This window comes from Balaenoptera physalus (genome assembly GCF_965194825.1).
Source record: "Balaenoptera physalus genome assembly, chromosome: 6".
Classification (NCBI taxonomy): Eukaryota; Metazoa; Chordata; class Mammalia; order Artiodactyla; family Balaenopteridae; genus Balaenoptera; species Balaenoptera physalus.
Window position 1 is genome coordinate 42,396,975 of NC_138885.1, and position 13,080 is coordinate 42,410,054.

The window sequence follows — 13,080 nt, forward strand, 5'->3', positions numbered from 1 at the left end:
AATTGTGTAACTTCCTCTCTGCAGGAAACAATGGGGTATAATCAGTTTCCTTGTTTCTCAAGCCATTTCCTCAGCGCAGGATAACCCTATTTAGCAGTCTTCTCTCTCTGCCATGCAAAAATAAGGATTTGAAGATTCCTGCAGGGCCAGATGCAACCCTTGGAAACATACCAAAGATTACGAATCACTAGATCCCTTAGGATATAGGAGTAGAACAGGTTGGGGGCATGAACTCCAAAAATGATATGGGCTGGGGTCCAAAAATACCTGATTCTAAACACTCTCAAATTCCACAGTGGGGAGTTTACTTTGGACTCTTCAGATATCATTTAGGTGGTTTTTGGATTTGCCTAAGCAAGTCACAGACACATTGTATCAATTAGATCATTGAAAATCAAAAAGGGAGAAACTGAATGGTGTTTTAATCCTCCTTGCCTTTGAAATACTCAGTGTATTATATAAATAGCTTTTTGTAGTGACTTTATGTACATATATTTTGTAATCCATCCTCCTAGGGGATATGTCTTTTCAGATGAGGACTCAAAAGTACTTTACTACCCACATCATCAAATCTTATTCATCTAACTATAGTAATTAAATATAAGTGAATTTAAAGGTCATCAGAATGCTATTTTTCTAATTTCACTGCCTGATTTATCTCAAAAAAAGAAAACAAATCTGAAACAAGTATTGAATGCACAAATACTTCCATTAGTACTCTTTTATAAGGGCATAATGGAATGATAGACAACACTGTTCTGGGAATGTATAGATCTAAAGTCTATGAAAATACTAATGGCTACCATTGCGCCTTATTCCAATCCATGCTCAACTCAAATTCAATTAATACTTTTTACCATTTGCATCCCATGCATGAATCTCCACTGAGAGACATCTTCCTGACCACCACATGGAAAGTAGTCTCCCTGCCCCTATATTCTTACTGTCACTACATCTAGTTCCATAGTATTCCCGGTACTTTTCTGGTTCTCAAATTGTCTTTCTATTTTTATTGTTTTGCCTTGGATCATCCAAATGACAAGAAGTTCCATAAGAATAAAAGCAAAGTTAATACTTTTTTGTTGCAACACCCTCACCACCTAGAACAAAGCCTGATACATTTTATTTACTCCATGAATATTTGTTTAATGACTCCATTGAACATCTAATACACTCCAGGTAATTTTTAAAACATTATCTCATCAAATCCTCAACACAAACTCATGGGAAAATACAGTAGTCCCCCTTTATCCATGATTTCACTTTCCACAGTTTGAGGTACCCATGGTCAACTGTGATCCAAAAAATATTGAATGGAAAATTTCAGAAATAAACAATTCATAAATTTTAAATTGTATGCCATTCTGAGTAGTGTGATGACATCTCGTACCATCCCACTCCTTCTCGCCCTGGACATGAATTACCTTTTTGGCCAGTGTTTCCTGCACATTAGTCACTTAGTAGCCTTCTGTTTTCAGATCCACTGTTGTGGTATCGCAGTGCCTGTGTTCAAGTCACCCTTATTTTACTTAATTCTGGCCAGAAAGCACAAGAGTAGTGATCCAGCAATTCGGATATGCCAAAGAAAAGCCATAAAATGCCTCCTCTAAGTGAAAAAGTGAAAGTTCTCGACCTAATAAGAAAAAAAAAGACTGTATGCTGAGGTGGCTAAAATCCTTGGTAAGAACAAATCTCCTATCTGTGAAATTGTGATGACAGGAAAAAGAAATTTTGCTAGTTTTGCTATTGTACCTCAAACCGCAAAAGTTATGGCCACAGTGCATCATAAGTTCTTAGTTAAGACGGAAAAGGCATTAAATTGGTACAAGGTATTTTGAGAGAGAGAGAGAGAGACAACGTTCACATAACTTTTATTGCAGTGTATTGTTATAATTGTTCTATTTTATTATTAGTTATTGTTGTTAAACTCTTATTGTGCCTAATTTATGAATTAAACTTTACCTTAGGTATGCATGAATAGGAAAAAACATAGTATATATACGGTTTGGTACTATCCAAAGTTTCAGGCTTCCACTGGGGGTCTTGGAAGGTATCCCCTGCACATAAGGTGGGGACTACTGTACTGTAAAAGGAGGCTGAGACTCTGAGGAGGTGAGCATTGTGTCCAAACTGGCATAGCTAATAAATAGAGGAGATGGGTTTAGTTTTCGGTCCTACTACAAAGACTGTTTCTTTCCACTACATGCTGTTGACTCTATTCTGATCTGTGTCAAAATTATAAAGGTAGTCCTAGATAAATAATTTATTGTGGCCAAATATTAGTTATTTATTCAAAAAGGGAAGGCTTTGGACTACACATTCTTTTACGCTCTCCAATAACTGCAGAACTCCATGACTTTATTATTCCTATATTCTCCATGACAACTATCATATATTTATTTTCTAAGGGACAAACATACCTATTCAAAGTGCAGGCATGCACTTTGATTTTTTTCAAAATGTATTAAATGTAAAGTGCTTTAATATAAAAATTGTCTCACTGTATTAAATTTTGTTAATTCAGAACTATTCTTCTGAACATGACCAAAATTAAAATGAATTTTGTCAAAACAAGCAGACTAAGAAGAGGAGGCAATGATTCTGAGACACTCAGCATCAAACTTTTAAGGAAAACTCTTTCTGAAACTATATGAATGTCAGAGCCTTTTTTTGTCCTCTCAGATGAATTTTAGTTGAAATCAAATGCAATCCTATAAGAGCTGTACTATTTTCTTCATTTTTCAAGTATGTTTTTGCCAATGCTGTTTGATCTTTTAATGACTCCAGTTTTGGGGGGGTTTTAAAAATATTTATTTATTTATTAACATCTTTTTTGGAGTATAATTGCTTTACAATGGTGTGTTTGTTTCTGCTTTAGAACAAAGTGAATCAACTATACATACACATATATCCCCATATCTCCTCCCTCTTGCGTCTCCCTCCCACCCTCCCTATCCCACCCCTCTAGGTGGACACAAAGCACCGAGCTGATCTCCCTGTGCTAGTGGCATGGACATATATACACTACCAAATGTAAAATAGCTAGCTAGTGGGAGGCTGACTCCAGTTTTTAAAGAATGGTTAGACCTAAGAAATCAAAATACTGGTTCTTTTGAGAATTCGCTTTGCTGAAAAGAACTACCAAAATGCAAATCAGTTTGCCCTCTTGGCTTTAGTTAAACTCTTGTGTAAAGGAAATATACAAATTTCAGTATAATTCATGATACGATACTCTATGAAGTCTGGAATAAAGTTTTTAAAAGTAAATTAGAAGCAATTATTGATTTTTAAAAAGCTCACTTTATCCAACAGTTTTCTCTCTCTTGCTCATTTCCTTATGTAAAAGAATTTAACCAAATAAAGTCAGCATTCTAATTCAATTTCTCCTCCAAAGTATATAATTTTATTTTGTCATAATGGCTGCTTTTATTTCCAGGGTCAGATTTTATTTAAATTTCAGTCCATTAGGAACAAAAACTTGCCATTTTCTGATAAACAAAATCAGCAGGGGAGCCTCTTCAAACAAGAAATGTGTTTCCATCAACCTTTGTTTTATTTGATCTAAATGACAGGTATATACCACTTTTCCTGTGTTTACTTTGAAAGAGTCTGAAAAAATGGGGGTGACATTTTTAACAACAAAACTAGCAATCACCCCAGTAGTCCTGTGACAGGCAGATGGAAGAAATGATAAAAAGATGTAATCCATTGCTTTAGACCACCAAAGAGGCCTAATATGAGTCATTAGCTGAAAACCGTTAATTTTCTTTTTTCCCTATTCTGACTGTTGTTTGTAGAAGTGTTCAACCTCTTAGGAACTGGAACATTTAAACATTTCTTGCTATTTTGCAAGAGGGAGGCCAAAGCATTAACAGAAGGGAATTAAGGAATGTGTCATTATATCGTTTAAGAAATCTGAGTGATGTAGGTAACATTTTAGAGGTTCTTAGATTGAGATTGATAATAGCTAATAAAAAGAATGAACACCAGTAAAGCACAGTTAAGATTATAAAAGGTTTTCACAAATAGTATCTCATTTCCTAGACATCCTCACAAAAAATTACGAGTCTCAGACAGTCAATCATGTTGAAAATAGAGAACTAAAGTCCAGGTATTTTGATTCCAAATTCAAGACTATCTTAATCCATACCGACTAACAGAAAATACTATGATATTCTAATCTAACAGGGACAGAAGTAATCACTTCCCCCCAGTTTGCTCTGCAAAACAACAGTTTTCTAAGATACTAAAAGTTGTCAATTAAAGGGTAAAGGAAAGGATACATGGATATAGATATTTAGATAGATAGATAGATAGATGTATATATTTCATGCAGTGCTTCTTCAAGTTATAACGATCAAGGGAACTTTTACTCTGAGGATCTCTAAAACCAAAGTTAACCAAAGTTAAAGAAAACTCTTGATTAATGAATGCTATACGAGAATCTCTACTCTTGTGGACCACTCTCCCCTACCCTCCACATCAATGATATATCATATCAATGATATAGATGTAGATAGATACAGAACAATAGATACACACATTTATGTATGTATATACATGATATATAACTATATAGTTATATATAAATATATACGCATTTTATATACACACACATTATATGTATTTATACATTACATATTTATACATATGTATATATATATTTTTTCTCATTGAGAAAATTTATAGGTTTATTGCGGACTGGCTTTTTTGCAACCAGTTTTGAATATGTGAATGTTTCCCAGTCACCCTGATATGACAGGTAATTAGTAATATACTTCAAAGCACTGTAAATCTTAGTGCTTTTTCAGTCAATAAAATTGTGTCAATTAGTGTCAATGTTTGATTTAGGCATGTTTACTTTAACAACCTATAGGGTAGTTAACCAATTCTTTTTTATAATTACATGAATCTGATTTAAAACAATGGTTTTAAACGTGAATTCATGAGGGTAACTTTTGTAAGATAACAAATCGTTGGTTTAATTATGTGAGTCAAGATACTGAATATCATGGAAATTATAAGAACTTCACTGTATATACTGTATTACTCTAGTTCTCAAAAGACCAAATCCAGCCTCATTACATCTTTAAAAAAGCAAATCAAATAAGTTACTCCCATAGCTGAGATTACTTCTTACGTACAGAATTTTTTTTCTCATTTTATTTATATTCAGAGGTGATGCAGAGATTATAGGTGCCTTGTTTCTTGAGATCAGAATTAGGACAAAATGAAACCTTTGTAGAGAACTGTAAAGGAGTTACCCAATTTGCAACTCTCTTTTTCAGACCTATCTTGTCATCCAAGAGATTACGAAGATATTACATCAAGAAACTAACATTTGATTTCCACTTCCTTTTCCACAATACATACAGATAGCACTTTAAATATGAATAAATCGAACATTAAACATTTAGAGGGAGGTGTGGATGAAACCATGATCTTTTCTTTCAGCTCCATATGCTCAGATTGTTTTAAAAATCAGTTCAAAGTTCTGTAATAAGTCAGGCCATCGCAACTTTTGAACGGTAAAATTTATGGTTTTGAAACAGACTGTGGAAAGCAACTAGACGGAAAAATAAACTTTCTCTCAAAGGTTTATAATATGTTGCAAACAGGAAAAAGTGGAATCCTTAAAATAAGTTGAAAACAATTTAGAATACATCATTAAGTATCTAGACAAACTCATAGATGATCACTTCACAACAGACTCCAAGGAATTCAGGGATTTGTGGGAAATCCACACAGTTTTGCCTTTAATGGTACAAAATATATTCATGCTAGAAAGACTGTCCTAGTTAGGGTAAACACTAAATAATTACTGTCTTGTAGTCCATAGCATCTGAATACCATATTTTACCAGCTGGACCATAAAAACTAGATACTAGATCAATAATCAAAATTGTATGAGGACCACATCTAACATTTCTAAATAATTTGAAAGGATGATGTGGTTGTACTTATGACAGCTTCCCACAGGTAACTCTGTAATATTTTTTTAAATATAGAGAAAAGTAAATCAATCCAATTATAGCATATACAGTTGACCCTTGAACTGCAAAGGTCTACTTATATGTGGGTTTTTTCCACTAATTATGTGGAAAATAATACTACAGTATTACATGATCTGCGATTGCTTGAATCTGAAGATGCAGAATCACAGTCCAGAAGGGAGGGCTGACTGTACAGTTATTCATGGATTTTCAACTATGTGCAGAGGGTCAGCACCCCTAACTCCCACATTGTTTAAGGGTCAACTGTATTTTCAAAAGTATAACATTGCAAGTGTTATAACCCAGTGGTGCTGAACCAGGTATGATTTTGCAACTCGCTCAAAAACGTGGCAATGTTGGAAATTTTTTGGTTGTCACTATTATAAAGTACTAATAGAATCTAGTGGGTAGAGGCTAGAGATGTTGCTAAATATCCTACAGTGCACAGGACAGCCCTCACAGCAACGAATTATCTCACCCAAAAATGTCACTAGTTGCCGAGGTTGAGAAACCCTGACCTAAACAAAGACTACTGGTCAGGTAGATATTTAGTTGTACACAAAATTTTCCACAAAGAAATTACGGTGTCTTGGGCAAAAGTGCATCAGTGAAGTAGAACATACATACACACATATATCACCATTCAAACAAAATACCAATGAGAATTGCCTATCAGAACTCGGGACAAGAATGAAGTTAGGTGGAGTACGGTCTAAGACTGGGAGACATCAGTGAGCCCTTGCTTTCCCCATGCAACAATTAAAATCCCTTATTCTCTAAGCCAAAGTTAAGGCTTGAGCTTTAAACAACAACAAAATTTCCCCTGCTCAATCTCAGGGAGTGCACGTACTTCATGCTTAATATTTTCCTTTTCTAAAATGGGAAATGGCTTCCATTCTTGCTGCACTTTGTTGGCTGCCATTCACACTTTAGGGTTTTTAATGCAATATGATAGATTTATTTTTAAATGCTCTGAGTTTGCTTTTCAATTTAATGATTTGTTACATTATTTACAGGCTAATTTAGTGAACCTACATAAGATTAATTTCATGGTCTTTTAGGACACGTGACAAATCATTAAAAAGTGATAAAACCAGGCAGCTGAAAAACAAATGGCTTGTGACATATGAATGGAATCCCTGGTACTGTTTATCAATGCATGTTTTTGTGAGATTTGTTGTAAAATCTACAGCAATACTAGCTCAAAATTGAACATAAGATTGTACAATATTTGAAAGTAAGATATCTGGATAACTCAATAGACCAAACAGAGTAATGAGCTTATTTTTGAAATTAGAAAAAAACTCTGACATACAAATTAAAAAAAAAAGAAAACTACAGTCTTTAGTGTCATATTTCTTATAAGAAATAACTGACAAAACTATCTTAGGGGAACTTATTTTTAATTTGAAAATAGCAAAATTCTAAGTGCACTTTTTATCCAGCTTGTGTTTCAGAATCTAGATAAGGTCCATGTTAATAAAAATAAAGTGTGCTTGCAATAAAGTTAGATTCTGCAAGAAATGCTTTGGGGGAAAGAAGGAGTGTTTGTTGCATATGGTTAAATCATCTTGTCTTCTGTGTAAATATAGGGAATTTCTGTGGGTAGCCTTCTGGCATGTTTGGGGTAATTATTTGGGTTGCTATGCTGGGGTAGGAGGAAGAATAAAATGTATTAATCTATATGTTAAAAAAAAAAAACAGTGCTGCATTACCAGTTTTATGTTCAAACATGTTTGAAGCAATATATTTAACACACATTTCCTAGACCTCTTTTAAGCATCTAATGGGTGTGAAGTACAGTGACTATCCCAGTATTCCCAAGACTGAGGGACTTACCAGGATGCCAGACAAAACCAGGATAGTACTAAGCAGCAGGACTGACTGGTCACCGTAGTCTTAGTACTAAATGTTATGGAAGATTCCTGGCACCTCGGTAACTGGAATTAGACGCAAAGCCAACGAGATGTAACAACTATAGTATGGAATTGGATACGTGCTCTAGGAGAGTGTATCAGTAAGAGTTCCCTCGAGAAACAGAACCAATAGGAGATATATATAGATCACATAGATATAGACGATATAGATACAGATAAGAGAAGATTTATTATAGGAATTGGTTCATGCGATTATGGAAGTCCCACAATCTGCTGTCTGCAAGCTAGAGACCAGGAAAATCAGTGGTGTAATTTCGTCTGAGTCTGAAGGACTGAGAAGCAGGAGGCTGATGATTTAAGTCCCAGTCTGAGTCCAAAAGCCCTAGACCCAGAAGCGCTGATGTCTGATGTCCAAAAGCAGGAGAAGATGGATGGCTCAGCTCAAACAGAGAGAGCGAATTCACTCTTTCTTTACCTTTTTGTTCCATTCAGGCCCTCAGTGGATTGAAGGATGCCCACCTGCATTAGTGACAGTGCACTTCTTTACTCAGTCTACTGATTCGGAGGCATGAGAAGCCCGAAGTGGCTGGGCGACAGTCTTAATTTTCAGTTCAATGGAATCATTGCTGTGTCTCCGGGTGGAAGAACTCCTCTCTCAGCACTAAGACTTCTGAGCCAACAAACCATAAATTTGAGGCAACAGAGAGCAAAAATTGTGCTAGTGGATCACTAGTGGTAATAGTGAGTGGGGCCACTCCTATTTCCACCCTTTAATTCCTGGACCCATGAATCTTGGGCTACTGGAGAAAGAGCGCTATATATTGGATGCTGATTCAGATTACATACAGCCTTCGATGGAGTTTACTCCTTGCTTTGGTCGGCATTCCCAAGCAACCTGACTCCGGGAAGACCAGGCCCTGCAAGCTCACACTATCCTTAATTGTTTCACATCCTGTTAAACTTCCTCTTAACATTCTTTTCAATTTTCCTCCATCATTTGTACTGACCATGGATCTCCTGTAGGTATTTACACACATTGAAAAAGGTGATTTATTTATTAACTCAGTCTACCAATTCAAATGCTAATCTCTTCTGGAAACATCCTCACGGATAAAACTAGAAATAATGTTTTACCAGCTATCTGGGCGTTCATAGCCCAATCAATCTTACACATAAAATGGGTTTTCTTATCTAGGCCTGTGTTCTGATATACCATAAAGGCTAAAGGGCAGACCTATTTGAACTGCAGCCTAGGTCAGTTAGATAACCTTCCTTAGTCTGTGCTTTTCTCAAAGATGACAGCTGTAAAGCTGATACAAAATGTCTCCTCCAAATCCACCAGGTGCTATACTTCTTTCTTAGAGGTACAATGTGTGAGGTTCAGCAATTTATTTTTCTCTCTGTGGCAGGAATTCCAATATGACCTAGCCCACTAGATGCAAGAAATCTCACAAAAGTGGCATGCCCCTTAATTTTCATAGGGCTTACCTCCCACCCTATGGCACAGAAATGTCTCACTAAGGCATCATATCAATCTACTATGTGATATCATGTTGATAGGATCTGGTGAGCAGTAAGTTGCACATGCCATGACCCAACCAGGCCAGCTAACCAACTCCAAATCCCCATCCTTGAAGAGCTTTTATCTGCAACCACTTCTGTATTAAATACTATATCAACCAAAGTTCGCTTTCAGATGACATAGATACTGCAGCTATTTTATTCAGAAAAGCACTTAAGATCCAGCCAATTGAATATTTACAAATAAGCAGAAGGAATAGAAGAGCGGGCTATATGCTGAGAGTATGGAAACGATTCCCACAACACTGGGACTAAAGTGATCCCCAAGGAGAGTGGATAATTCTACCACGATGAGGAACCTGGAGAATCAAATATTTCAGCTCCAACTTGTGGCTCCAGGAACAGGCTACCTAAGCTGTAACCTAAGGATCACAAAGCTTCTAAAGATGCTGTTGGCTCCAGAGTCAAACCATATGAGCCAAACAAATGGATATTCCCACTGTACTCAGTTACAAATAAAATCTCATGGGAGTGCTTTGTTTGAAAGGACCTGATCATATTCAGACCGTGGCCGAGAGAGAGGCTGGGAGATGCAGATTCTACCTTTCAAGAATCTATAGCAAGAAAGGCAAATCAGAAAGAAATAGGACAGGTCTAAAGCCAATCTACTGTACCTAATATAATGAAAGAATGGTTTATCATGCATTTGGGGTTCTAGTAATAAACATATAAAAATTTTTCTATATTAGGTATATATTTCTATGTGATCCTAAAGGAAACTCAATTAGCTAATCATTCTTTAAATTGTATGTTCTGTGTTGAAATTATTTTTTTAACCATCCACAGATTCAATGTACTCCCAGAGAGCTTTTTCAGACTGGAAAAATAATCACTGACCTAGAAAACTTTTAGAAAATGTGGAAGAGGAAAATATCAGAGATCGAGTACACACATACAGTGAAGCATAGTCATGGAAAGCCAAAAGCCAACATTTTGTTAAATGGCAAGAAAAACATGTAAGTTACACAAATATCTGACAGAAGTCCTGCTTCTAGGGTTATCATATTCGAAAATGCATTACAATGACAAAGGACAAAGACACTTTCTGGACTTCTTCAATAATACAAATTGGTACAGAGAGGCCAATGAACTGCATAGTGACACAGGTGGTGCCTGACGCCAGGCTTTGAATACAGGTAGTTTTACTTCAGACACCATCCACATTACCACTACAGGCAGACCTTGTTTTATTGTACTTCTCAGTTATTGTGGTTTGTTTTGTTTTGTTTTGTTTTATAGACTGAAGGTTTGTGGCAACCCTGAGTCGAATAAGTCTATTGGTGCCATTTTTTCCAACACCATTTGTTCACTGTTTGTCTCTGTGTCACAGTTTGGTAATTCTTTCGTATTTAAAACTCTCCACCAGCCGAAAGATTATGACTCACTGGAGGCTCAGGTGATGGTTAGCATTTTTTAGCAATAAAGTATTTCTTTATTTTATTTAAGGTATATACATTATTTTTATACATAATGCTATTGAACACTTATTAACACTATGGTACAGGGTAAACATAACTGTTACATGCACTGGGAAACCCAAAAACTTGTGTGACTTGCTTTATTGTGATATTCACTTAATTGTGGTGGTCTGGAACTGAACCCACAATATCTCTGAGGTCTGCTTGTATACTACTTCATCTGCAGCATTATTATGTTGTATCTGTGTTAGGGTACACACAGTATTCATAGGAAATGTGTGAGCATTTAAGAAAACTATGGAAATTTTCTAAAACTTTTTCAAATGAATTTCCTTTAATCACCTTTCATCCTCACTTAAATTACTATTTCATATTTTGCATCCCCACCTTCTATTTTTCACGAAGTATCAAAGGTGACCTTAATTCTCCTGCTTGAAACCACTCGATTAGTTCTCTTTGGCATCAAAATAAAATTCAAATGTCTAACTTTACAGCTCTACATCAGAAGTCATCAAACTACAGTCCCCTGGACAAATCTAGCTTGCTGTCTCATTTTGTAAATAAAGTTTTATTGGAACACAGCTGTGCTTACTTATGTATGTATTGTTTAGGACTGCCTTCCACTATATACGTTGATTGAGTAGTTGTGACAGAGACCCTATGTCTTCACTAAGAATGAAATATTTACTATTTGGCTCTTTACAAGAAAAGTTTGCTGACAACTGTCCTATATTATCAGGCATCTGCTTATTTTTCCAATCTACCCTTCACTCACTAAGTTCCAACCATGTTTGTATTCTTACTATCGTCGGAAACAATTAATTATTCCCCTCTTTGAACGTGCTGGTTCCACAATCTAAAATGAGCTGGACTCTTGCAGGACTAGTTCTCTCTTTACCTTGAAGTCACTTCTTCAAAGGAGTCTTCATTGAATTCCCCTGTTATTCTCTGTCTTTGTTCCCTTCACAGCATTTATTATAACTTGCAGCCACCTTACAATTGCTAACATCTCGATATATTTTCTTTATCAAATATCTATCAGTCTGTCCATCAGTTAACCCACCTTATTTTTTAACTTTTTATTTTGAATGATTATAAATTCACAGGGAGTTGTGAAAGGTGCAGAGAGGCGCCATGTGTCCTTTACCCACTTTCTTTCAGTGGTTACGTCTTAAATAACTACAGTAAAATATCAAAACCGTGGCACTGATACAAGGTGTACATAGTTCTATGCCACTTTATTACAAGTATAGAGTCATGTAACCACCACTGCTATCAAGATACAGAACTATTCCATCACCACAAAGATCTCCCTCATGATACCCCCTTACAGTCACACCTACCCCCTCAATATCCCCCCACACCATCTCTAACTCTTGACGACCAGTAACCTGTTCTTGGTTTCCGTAATTTTTAATCTACCTTAATTTTTGATGCATGTTTTTTTACTTTATTTTGATCTGTCTCCTCTACCAGAAATTACGGTCTAAAAAGGTAGGGACTTAGTTGTATTATTTTCCCTGGTTTACTCTTTCTTCTCTACTCTTTAGAATCCAAAATTGGTCTCTTTTGAGGTTATCTGATAGATTTCCCTAATCCAATTTCAATGTTCTATTTAAAACCAGGACTGGTTTTTTTTTTTTTTTTTCTTTTTTCTTTTTTTAAAGAGGAACTCTCAATCAATTCAGTGTCCTGCCAAAATTTTCAAAATGGCTATTTTTATTAATAAACACTCTATTATTCACTAGCAATAGGCAGTGAACATTATACGATCACGTCGATCAATGTACTGGAAAAAAATGCACCATAAATGAAACAATAAAGTTAAAGGGGCAACTATTTAAATATGCAGACAATCATAATGTTTTACAAGAACCCTATCATGTTACAGTGTTTTGAAAGTATTATTTGTAAAACTTGCATACTTTGTGAATAGCTATGTAAAATTAACAGCTGGATGGAGTTTCAGAATCGTTTACCAACCAGTCTTGTCTCAAACAATTGCTCCAAATGCATTTACTTGATTTTTAAAAGAGCTTCTGACAACTTTGTGAAGACTTTGAAAAGCATTTTATTCAAAAACAATTCTCCTAGGACTGCATGTGATTTCTGTGTTTATTTTATCTGCCTTTTATTGACAGTGTATTTTTGATTCAATTGTTGACTTCAGAACACAGATTTACCATCCCTTGGAAAAATGATTTGCATCAC